This window comes from Berghia stephanieae, chromosome 3, assembly GCF_034508935.2.
Source record: "Berghia stephanieae isolate SIO BIC M18660-M18661 chromosome 3, UCSD_Bste_1.3, whole genome shotgun sequence".
NCBI lineage: Eukaryota > Metazoa > Mollusca > Gastropoda > Nudibranchia > Aeolidiidae > Berghia > Berghia stephanieae.
Window position 1 is genome coordinate 21821626 of NC_088362.1, and position 12607 is coordinate 21834232.

At 36.4% G+C, this 12607-nt stretch overlaps 1 protein-coding gene across 1 annotated transcript in view; it reads left to right on the forward strand.

Annotated features, from left to right (window-relative positions):
• The first annotated feature begins 2908 nt into the window (after nt 1-2908).
• Nucleotides 2909-12607, forward strand: part of LOC144967330 (uncharacterized) — a 44260-nt gene continuing 34561 nt past the window's right edge. The window contains exon 1 of the mRNA XM_078904419.1: nt 2909-3361. The gene's annotated coding sequence lies outside the window, so the exon portion shown is untranslated. The remainder of the gene's footprint in view (nt 3362-12607) is intronic.

Sequence of the window (12607 nt, forward strand, 5' to 3'; positions counted from 1 at the left end):
TGAATTCCCTTTCATCATTGAATATAAATTTCGTCTCGGAAATTCTTCACGACCACAAGTTTACAATAGTTCAAACAAAATGAAATGTTAATGTTTACTTATGGAAATTCCACAGTTTTGGAGGGAAATAAAGGCGATTCTCAACAGACACTCATTTAATTTGTGCAGATATGTGGTCTTGTGGCATGACAATCGCTTTCGGATCGGAAGGTCCTCTGTTCGAGCCTCGCTCGGCTCATAGTTGAGTCCCAGGAAAAGGCTCTTTACTCACATTCTCTTAACCGTACTCAGGTGGAAAATGAGTACCTGACTGTTAACAGCGTTGTCTCTGTCCGAAAAATAGTGTAAGATTGCCTAACAGACGTCATGTCACGTCTTACATGTTAAGTGTTGTTGTTATCCCAAGGACCCCTTTGTAAAGCGCTTTGAGCACATTTAGTGGATATAGCGCTATATAAAAGCTCAAGTTTTGTTTTTTTTTTTTTGTTTTTTGTTTTTTAAAGTTTGATTAGTATATTACTGTATTGTAGAAATTACCCTAGATCGAGACGAATCGTCTGAGCCATCAGCGATCAAAATCAGTCCGGTAATAACGTCTGTACGTGCGCGAAAAAGAGTCTGGCAACAGGGCGACCAGATAGCGCATCCCAACGTCCAATAACCGGTCATTTTATAAATAATCATTTGAGTCAACGGGTGATAGAATTAACCCTAATTTTGTTTTGTAAATTACGCACATCAATCTGTTATGACGATCGACCCAATCTGCAAATTCTTTACCGCACTCGTGCACCGTCGCAAACCTTCCCGGAAGAGGCTATATGGTCTAGTGGTATGACACACACTCTTTCGAATCGGTAAGTCCTGGGTTCGAGCCTCGCTCGGCGCATAGTTGAGTCCCTGGAAAAGGCTCTTTACTCACATTCTCTCACCGTACTCAGGTTAAAATGAGTAGCTTTTCGTTAACAGCGTTGTCTCTGTCCGAAAAATATTGTAATATCGCCTAACAGGCATCATGTTTCGTTCTACATGTTACGTGTTGCTGTTGGTCAGGGACCCCTTGAAAAGCATTTTGAGCACATTTAGTGGATATTGCCCTATATAAAAGCTCAAGTAATCTGTAAAAAAAAGATGTTATAATTTGTAGATTTTCTAGTAATTATGTGCTTGTTGGCAAAAATTTAACATAGGATGAACGGGACAATATTGGCCTCAAACCCTTAAATTAAAAATTAACTTTTATATAGAGCAAAATCCACGAAACGTGCTCAAAGCGCGTTACAGGGGATATATTTAAAGAATAGATTATGTACCTCTAACATGTTTTGCACCCTGGTCTAGGGACATTTAAATAAATAAAATCGGAAATTGGATTCAATAGTCTGATGTCCCGTCCGCCCAGCAACGTGCAGCATGGTTCTAAACAAAGAAAATCGGTACTTTTTATTCTTCATGCTGGCTAGAACGTTTTCACATGTCATGCGATCAGAATGTATAAAAGTCAAAACGTGATCAGATGTATAATGTTTTTCTCCCCTAGATACACTTTTATGCTCGTCGGAGAAGTATTTCATAAGGTCGTCCGCCATTATTCCGATAGTTTAGAACCAGTTACTAAGTTATTATGCGTCATTACGAGGGAAGTGACGTCACGACTGTTGAAGGCTATTACACGGTTGCAGCGCGGGTGAATTGAAATAACACGGTATAATAGTCTTCAACAGTCGTAATGTCACTTCCTTCCTAATGACGTATGGTAACTTAGTAACACTGGCTCTAAACTATCGGAACAATGGCGGACCCCGTATGAAAGATTACCCCGGCGAGCTTAAACGCGTATCCAGAGGGGAAAAAAAACCATCAATTTGATCATGTATTGACTTTTACACATTCTGATCACAAGGCATATGAAAAGGGAATTAAAAGTTCTAGCCAGCATGAAGAAGAAAAAGCAATGATTTTCTTTGTTTAGAACCAAGATAGCCGCCGTTGCCGGGCGCGGGATATCAGACTATTGAATCCAATTCCGTGGTCGCTTTCACTTTCTTTCTACAGGTGACGCGAGGTAAACTTGGGCTGGACTGCAAATGGGCACGATCTATATTACCTTTCTATGTGCTCGAGGTCATTGGTCACATTGGAATATGTGCTCAAAGTGACCCACATATTGAAAAGTGTACATAGTTTTTGAAATATCTAACATCACAATTGGTCATTTTGTTCAGCTTGACACATGGGTATGCTTACAACTTTCATAAACAGAGCGGCGTGTTTACATTTCTGAAGAAATATCCAATCGTTGGACAGCAACAAATCATGTGATTGATGACTTGGTTGGACGAAAACATGAATATAGATCGCTCCCATTCAGCGATGGGCCAGTACACTATACAATTATGATAGTCACACATACCCATACTTACACTGTTGACGCGCACAAACACACAGAAACACACACACACACACACACACACACACTTATATATATATATATATATATATATATATATATATATATATATATATATATATATATATATCTAGGAGGCGAGGAGGGGGAAGAGAAGAAAGACCATGTGATTATGTGTAAATGGGGCTGTGGAGTTCATGTCTTTATCTGCAATATATATATATATATATATATATATATATATATATATATATATATAGAGAGAGAGAGAGAGAGAGAGAGAGAGAGAGAGAGAGAGATTGAGAGAGAGAGAGAGAGACGGGGGGGGGGGTAGAAGAGAAAGTAGATAATATCATAGAAAGAGAGATTTAAACATTCTCAGAACGTTGCCGTGTTTGTTGTGTAGCCAGTCGTTATCATTTATTATTAGGAGCAGGGTGAACTCGTGTGATAATAGGCAGGGGTATTCGGGTCCACCATGACCACGATCACTGTAATACTTTTATCAGTGTGTAAGACTGATAGAATGTGATAATAAGAATGTATTTAGATATGAAACACGTGAATCGTTAACGGTCAGCATTCTAGAAAGAAAAAGGACAAAGATTTTATAGCAACAGATTTTTTTTATTTGCATTATTCAATTGTAATAGAGTGCCTTTTATCACGAGAATTAACACGACTTTCCCCAATTTGAGTTGATTAATTATATCTACACGTGGAATATGCTGAAGGATAATCAATGAACGTCCTTGTCAAGTGATATAAAACGAATATTTATCAGTGAATTCATGCTGGATGATAACTGACCTGTTTACAAATGTCTATTGATTGCTTTTTTCATAGCAAAGAATTGTTCCTGTACCATTAGGCATTAAGCAATTTGCATTTACAAGACAATCAACGTCAGTCAGTTTCGCTGAGGTGTTTCACAACTATCCAGCAATCCAGGTAATTTAAGATTGATTTTTAAGATATTCTTTGTTTTTTAATTACGCCCTTCCGCTTCGGCATCGTTAGATACCGTCACAGACTAGCTATGGATACCGTCGCCTAGGCATTCCATGAAGGTATATAGATAATCCATCAAGCAATATGCCTGATGTCAACAGGAATTCCCCATGTTGTCCAAGGTTTTTTTTTTAAAGATAATATTATTATATTTCTATAAATAATGTAACCATTGCGGTCATTGTCGTCAGCAGTTTAGCTGGAAGTGTGCAGTGTGGGACAAAGTCAGAGCAAATAGGGGATCTGAGATTCGTTTGAGGTTCGATTACTAGTCGAGGAATCCGGACTTTTTGTGAGAGGTCTTTCTTTTTTTATTGGCAGCGGTACATATTTTTTTCTACCCGTCTTTATTTAAAAGGGGAGGGGGCGGTGTTTTGTTGTTGTTTTGGTCGCTTTTTTTCTACACACTGGATGGTCATTGTTGAAAGAGTGAGCCTTAATTATCTCTCTCCTTACCAGCTATTTTGAGATTTATACCCGAAACTTCATACTCACCCAACACAAAGATAGATTTGACAAACAGATAGTAACGAGTAGGACCTATATTATTCTATATTCTGTTCAGAAAAATGGGCTCTGGAACAAAGTGTTGAGATTTTATAGCTTAACTAAACCAAAAGAAATCAGTATTAAAAAATTGTTGGATGCAATCTTAATTAATGTGACGATTTTCCTATGGGTTCTAAGGAGAGGGTTAATCATAATATGATATCCTATTCAATAAAGACTGCGGAATTAGTCGAGGTTTGTAAAACATTTCCTTACTGACTTTAATAATTTAGGGAATAAATAATTATGGGTGAACTCATTTTATTTTATCTGTCCAGAATACTTTTGTCAAAAGCAAAAAAAATATATATCATTTAGGTCATGGTTGAAGAATCGGAAGAATCAGTTTGTCAAGAGTCTTTTGATTCATCCATTGTTGTCTGCTAAACATGACTTTACATTCCTTTCGATCCAACAATTTTATGTCCGTGTCTTACATCTGAATATACACATTTTTTTTCATTTTTGTTTAGATTTGATAGATCGATATTACATAAATATATTACAAGAGTTCATTAGAGTTCTGACGGCCCATTGGCTATATCTGTTGCTACTAAAACAGTCCCCCGTGTGATCCCGGGGTCCCTCAACAGAGAGGGTGCAAATAAAGCTCAACGCCAAGCCAGCGGGTCGTAAAAGGCGACGACTAATGGTGTGTGACTCCCCCTTTTTGAGTCACCTGGTCCTTCAGGTTGGGAGTTGTTGAAGGGTTAACACCCCTTCCGTAAAACTCAAATTGTTACAGAAACACAGGCGGACAAATTACATCCTTTAAAATTTTTTAGCTTGGGCGACCGAAGAATTAAATAGTTAGCTCGGGATAGAAAAGGATGGAAACTGTTTGTCTGTAGCCTATACTCTGACCTAGGGTGAAAAAGGCAATGATGATGCTGATGACTAAATCAGTGGTGTTCAGCTCATTTTAGTTTTAGAAATTCAGTTTTAGTTTAAGGCTCACTATTCTCCATTTTTAATACCCTCAAGTAATTACAAAGTTAATAATTCGATCCATAAACTGTCCGCCCTGTTGCCAAATTCATATTATACGCGCACCTACAGTCATTGTTACCGGATCTATTTTTATCTTTGTTGGCTCAAAAGATTCGTCTCGATCTATGTTGGTTTTTACAATGAAATAGTAATGCAATTAAAATAGACGAGTGCGTGTTTTTGATAGTCCTTATTTCCCCGCAAATGTTGTGGGTTCTCCGCTAGTCTATTTATTCAAATATTAAAATAAGACGAACAAAGACGAAGGAATAATAATAATGATAATAATAGTAACAACAACAATAATGATAATAATAATAATAATAGTAATAATAATAATAATGATAATAATAATAATAATAATAATAATAATAATAATAATAATAATAATAATAATAATAATAATAATAATGACAATAATGACAATAATGACAATAATGATAATAATAATAATAATAATAATAATAATAATAATAATAATAATAATAATAATAATAATAATAATAATAATAATAATAATAATAATAATAATAATAATAATAATTTATGTCAGCAAATAAAGGCTCTGAATCTTTTTTTTTAAACACCCAAAATTGTCGCATGGACGACAACAAAAATAATAAGTAATTATTTTTAAAAATTACTCTAAACACATATCTAGTCTTTATTTGTCATTTAAAAATAACCAAACTGCCTGAGTCCCTCCGCTCTGATTGGAATGCTTTCCAAATTAGCGGAGCACAAGAGAACTTGTATGCATAAACTTTTGTTTTTGTTTTTGAAACACCGAGAGGAATCAGACAAGAATCTCGTCAATTGGATTCAATAGTCTGATGTCACGCCGCCCAGCAACGGCGGTCATCGTGGTTCTAAACAAAGAAAATCGGAAGTTTTTTTTCTTCATGTTGGCTAGAACTTTTCATATGTCTTGGGATCAGAATGTGTAAAAGTCAAAACATGATCAGATTTATGTGGTTTTTTTTCCCTCTGGATACGCTTTTATGCTCGTCGGAGAAATATTTCACAAGGGCGTCCGCCATTTTTCCGATAGTTTCGAGCCATTTACTAAGTTACCATGCGTCGTTTCGAGGGAAGTGACGTAACGACTGTTGAAGCGTGTTGTTGTTCGCCCATTACTAAGCATTCACCAATCAGATTTTTTCCTGTCATCTACCCCTTTTCGTCCGCGTTGACTATTTATTTCCTGGATGAAAAAGCCTGAGATATCCTTTGTACATGTCAAGCACACAAAGACGTCAAGCCCAGTTAATTTCTCACAATATTTTGACAGAATGATAAAGGAATTGCATCGCAAAACCTGACGACACGATGCATTTTTTTCAATCATTTGTGTTAAAATTGTGAGTGATGCTCAGGATCTGTGGGCTGTTTACCCCGGGTGATAGGCAAGCACTTAAGGATCGTGGTCAGCGGTTAATTAAAGGGCAAAAATATACTTTGCTTTAAATTTTCGGGTCAAACATAAAACAACTTTGTTAAGTTTGACATAATTTAGGATGACACAGGATACTTTTGTAACTATGGTTTTTATTCAAACCCAAAGAACAACATATTAACATGGAGACATCGTGAGTGAATTTCAGTAGGAAGGAATCAACAGTAAAAGTAAAATGTAAACACCCGGGGTCTGATTCATGAAGCGGGACTACGACGATAGTCCTTGACTAAATCCGTTGTCTCAGACTAAAAGGCGTTGTAAGATATTCATGAAGCCGGATTACGCGAAGTCTTAGCCTAAACGAGGGACTAAACGGGTGAAATTTACACCCGCGATTTAGCAGGTGTAAATATCGTAGTCTGGGACTAAATTTCAAAATCATAATATGCTATACGCTGGTGGGAGTAATTGTACTGCGATTAGAACAAGGCTACCCGACAGTTTTTGATTTTATTTTTATTTATTTTTTTTTTAATTTTTTTTTTGGTTTTGTTTTATTTTATTTTATTTTCTCGAAGATTCAACAATCGCACATACACTCCTCATCTTGTCCATTCCAAACACTTTCCAGGTACACATATTGTTTCATAGTAACCTACTACTACTACTACTACTACTACTACTACCACTACTACTACTACTACTACTACTACTACTACTATTACCACTACTACTACTACTATTACCACTACTACTACTACTACTACTACTACTACTACTACTACTACTACTACTACTACTACTACTACCACTACTACCACTACCACTACTACCACTACTACTACTACTACCACTACTACTACTACTACTACTACTACTACTACTACTACTACTACTACTACTACTGCGACTAATACTACTACTACTACTACTACTACTACTACTACTACTACTACTACTACTACTGCGACTACTACTGCGACTACTACTACTACTACTACTACTACTACTACTACTACTACTACTACTACTACTACGACGACGACGACGACTACTACTACTACTACTACTACTACTACTACTACTACTACTACTACTACGACTACTACTACTACGACTACTACTACTACTACTACTACTACTACTACTACTACTACTACTACTACTACTACTACTATTACATTTCTATTATGTCTTTTATCGTCCATTATTTTCTAGAAATTACACGTCTCTCACTGGCCTCATCATTTCTATCACACCACGCTAACGATTCGTTCACACTCCAACCATCGTTGAGTACAGACGATGCAATTTATACTACATTTCTTCTTATTTGTTTTCAACGTTTATGTGTTTATTGCTGTGCCGACGAAGGGTTTGTACCCGAAACGCCCATTGTCTGTATTGTTTCCACCGATTCCTCTCCATCTTCACTCTTTCGTTAGTATTTTCGGGACCCCATGCTTCAGGCAGCGCCCACCGCTCTCTACTAAGAACAATGCTCCACCGTGGATAAGAATCATTTAAGTGCCATCGTTATTTATATTTACTATAAACATTACACACACACACATACACACACACACACACACACACACACACACACACACACACACACATTCTCAAACAATTTTTACACCCCTAAACTTGTCTCACACCATTTTTATTTGTGGGGCAAAAACAAAAAAAAAAACAAAAAAAAAAAAAAAACAACAACAACAAAACGATCAAAACAAACACGAAGAAGAAATAGAAAGGCTATGATTTCTGTGCCACTTCGTATGACGCATGCGCAGCTGGAAAAGTAACACATTTCTATGACGTTTTGTGATACGTTTCCGAGGAATCCCCAGTTAAAAATAGATTGACCTCTGTAGTCTGAGACTTCGCAAGCGTAGTCAGAGACTTGATAGTCAGGGACGAAGTCTGACTCCATGAATAGCTTACTTTCCGTAGTCTCTGACTTTCCAAAGTCTTAGACTACAAAGTCTCAGACTTTGCTATTGTCTGAGACTACCATAGTCCCGCTCCATGAATCAGAGCCCCGGTTATTTATCATAAGAGTGAATGCCCTTGGTTCAAGGGAAATAACCAACAAAGTATTGTAGAGAGACATTATGACACAGTTGTTTCTCTTAGACCATTAAAAATCATAAGATCATATACTAATAGTAATAATACATAGAAATAATTCAACACCCCCACTTGATCTAATGATTCTAATTGAAATTTAAAACTTTTAACGTACATTAATCCATTATAATATATAAATGTTGGTTTATCCATTGAGTAAATAAAACAAGTTACTTACTGAAGAAATTCTAATTGAGATTCTCACAAATTCTCAAATTCTTATACATGTAGCTATAATGTTACAAGTCAAGTCCATATTAATTTTCAAAAGGAAATTAAAAGTGCAAAACATTCCCTAATAATTTTGTATGTCAGATAGAAACAAAATCATAAGACTCATATTCATGTAACATTATCAAGTTGTTTGATAGAACAATAAAAGTAAAACAAGAATCATAATACATGTATGTGTGTCTCATCAACACAAGTATTCACATTATTATGTGTCAAAATAATACATCCAAAACAATTTTCAAGGCTATCACCATATTTTAGCCAAAAATCAAGGATTTGAATTTCTGCAATTGAAATTTAGTTGAAGGCTTTGTCATAATATCTGCCAACATGTCTGCAGTAGGGCAGTACTTTAAAGTAAACTTTCCATTCCTTAGTTGCTGTGCGAATAAAATGGAATTTTATGTCTATGTGTTTAGATCTTTGTCTGTTCACTGGATTATTCGCTAAAGCGATTGTTCCCTGATTGTCTTCAAAAATCAAAACATTGCCTGATTGATATTCTCTGTCAATGTCTTTCAACAACTGGTCTAAGTAAAGGCTTTCTTGTACTGCAAGTGCAAGAGCCATGTACTATGCCTCACACGAGGACAAAGCAACACTGGGTTGTCTCCTAGATTTCCAAGAAACTAAAGCTCCATTAGATGTCAGACCAAAACAATAACCTGAAGTGCTTCGCCTATCATCAGGACTTGAAGCCCAATCGGCATCACTATACCCTATCAAAGAAAGGTTGTCAATACTTCTTCTGTAAGTTAATTCATAGTCAATGGTTCCCTTCAAATACCTAAATACATGTTTGACTGTCACCCAATGGCATGCCAATGATCTGGACAAATGTTGAGAAAGTTTTATAACTATCAAGCAGATGTCAGGCCTAGTGCATATCATAAGATAAATCAAGCTACCAACAGCCTCCCTGTATTTTCTTTCATCTATTGGATCACTATCATTTGACCACTCAAATTTTTGTTCAGAGGGATTTGCTCTTGATTTGCAATTAGTCATATCTAACCTTTCCAGAATTTTCTGAGTGTATCTTTTCTGGTTCATTTTCACATATCCTTTCCCTTGCTCAAATTGTATACCTAGGAAATAGGATAGATTCCCCAAATCTTTCATCTTAAATCTGTCTTTAAGAACTTTCTTAGTATCATACATGACATTTACATTATTTGCAGCAATAACAAGGTCATCAACCCATGCTATAATAATGACAGTTTCATTTTCAGTGAACTTGGTGTACACACAATGATCAGACTGGCTCTGCACAAACTTATTTTTAAGTAGATGGGTATGCAGCAGGTTGTTCCAATTTCTCCCTGACTGCTTGAGTCCATACAAAGACTTTTGCAATTTATAAACTAGTTTGTTGTCTTTTGAATCTTTGATTTCAAAGCCTTCTGGTTGCTCCATGTATATTTCTGCATCAATTGGGGCATTCAGATATGCGGATTTTACATCCATTTGGTTTAAAATCAAGCCGTACTGACAAGCAAGTTGCATCAATATTCGAATTGATGTAATGTTTGCAGTTGGTGCAAAAGTTTCAGTGTAATCAATACCCTTAATCTGGCTATAACCTTTAGCTACATATCTAGCTTTGTATGACTTTGAGCCTTTTGAGTCTTCTTTCATTGTGTATACCCAACGTCCCCCCACTGCATTTCTGCCTTCTGGAAGCTCTGTTAAAGTAAATGTTTCATGTTCTTTCAAGGCATTAATTTCTTCTGCCATAACTTCCTTCCAGAAGTCAGAAGCTGGGGATTCAATTGCTTCTTTGTAATTTTTGGGAATACAGTACAACATTTTGTAACAATAATCAACATTTGCATTATCATTATCAACATGTACATCATCATCATAATCAACATTTGCTCTATAACAAGTTTCATAATCATCTAAGTACTTTGGTGGTTTAGTTTCCCGCCTAGGATAATGTGAATTTCCCTTTCTTTTGTCAACAACTACAATTGGGGTGCTTTTTTCATCTTGTTCTATTTCTTCATTTTCTTGTCTAGGTCTAAAATCTATTTCATCATCATTTTCATCATTTGGAAAGTTAGTGAAAGATTTCTCTCTTTCATGATTACTGTTTTTGGTGGACAGAAATTTCACAATCCTGTGTCTATGCACCTTTCCAGTGTTTGGAAAATAAACTAAATAAGCAGGACTATTCCTGTCGTAGCCCACAAATATTCCCCTTGTGCCTCTGGCATCAAGTTTCTGTTTGTTTTGTACATATGTATAACACTCACTACCAAATGGTCTCATATTTGACAAGTTTGGTCTTCTGCCAGTAAATGTACGGTAAGGAGTATCCCCAAGACGATTATTGTAACATCTGTTACGGGTGTATGTAGCTGTGTGGATAGCATATGGCCACATTTCTTTACCTAGTTTAGCCTCTAACAAAAGACATCTACTCATTTCAAATATGGTTCTCCAATTCCGTTCAGCGACACCGTTCTGGTGTGGAGAATAAGGAGCAGAGGTTTCATGCCTTATTTTATTCTCTTGTATCAACCGCTGAAATTCACCCGACGTGAATTCTGTCCCATTATCTGACCTCAGACATTTCACTATTCCATAAGGGCTCGAATCCGCCAAAAATCTCATAGTTGCTGAGACTGTGTCACTTTTTTGTTTAAGAAAGTACACAAAGGACATTCCGGAAAAATCATCGGTAAATGCCAAAGCATATTTGAAACCTTCTCTAGAGGTTGGAGTAATTGGACCAGCCAAATCAGTATGGATCAACTGTAGTGGGACTTCTGAGCGAATGCGTGGAGTTTTATTTTTAACGTTAGTCATTTTCCCCTCAAGACAAATCTCACATTCAGCTTTCTCATTCTCACCATTTGTTTTATTTACATTCATACCATCAACCACTTGTTCAAGTTTCTTAACATCTTCAAAGTTACAGTGGCCAAGAATTTTATGCCAGTCTTGTAAATCTAAAGTGTAATTCACATTATGCACAGTTTGTTTAACATTAACATCAGTTTGTGTATCACTTTCTGAAACTACTATATTGTTACAAATGTGGAGATAATACAGTCTGCCATGCCTTTGAATGTCAAATTTTCTGCCACTTTTGTCCATTAATTCTGCAGAATTTTGTCTGAAATGCCCACTTGCTCCATTATCAGCAGCTGCTTGAACTGAAAAAATGTTCTGAGGGAATGTAGGAACATAAAGAACATTGCGGAGTTGTCCACTACACTTGTTGCCTTCGTCGTCAACCATTGTTACTTCCACATGTCCTCTTTTAAGAGCTAGGTTATTTGCTCGGTCGCCATTTGCGAGCTCGATAAAATGTTCACTCGGGTTGAAGTTTTGTTCAAATTCTGTAAACTTTGTTAAGTCGTTGAAAATATGTGACGTTGCACCACAATCCACAAGAAGTTTCTCTTTCTTATTCACATTTAATATATCGAAATGTTCATTCAACTTAAATGCAAAATTATGTTCATTTCCATCAGGTTGGAAGGCTGCATGTGCCTGCGTGTTATTGGTCGTTGAGGTTTTCTTTCGCGATCGACACGTTTTGTCAGTGTGGTTATCTTTGCGACAAAAACTGCACCACAGTCTATTTGCTTTAGTTTTATTGACTGGACAGTCTCTTTTAAAATGTCCATGCTGACCACAGTTGAAACAAAGTATTTCTTTCGAAGGATTTTGTTGTTTCATTTTAGACGCATAGTTGGGCCTAGCAGTCGCCTTGTACTTTAAAACTGAATCTTCTGAAGTTGTAGAGATTCCTCTGGATTTTTCTGTTTCCTCAAAGCTTCGCAGAGCTACTTTGAAATCACTGAACGTCGGTTTCTTCTCTGATTGGGTGACAACAGCTACAAAAGCTTGGTATGAGTTAAGTTAGG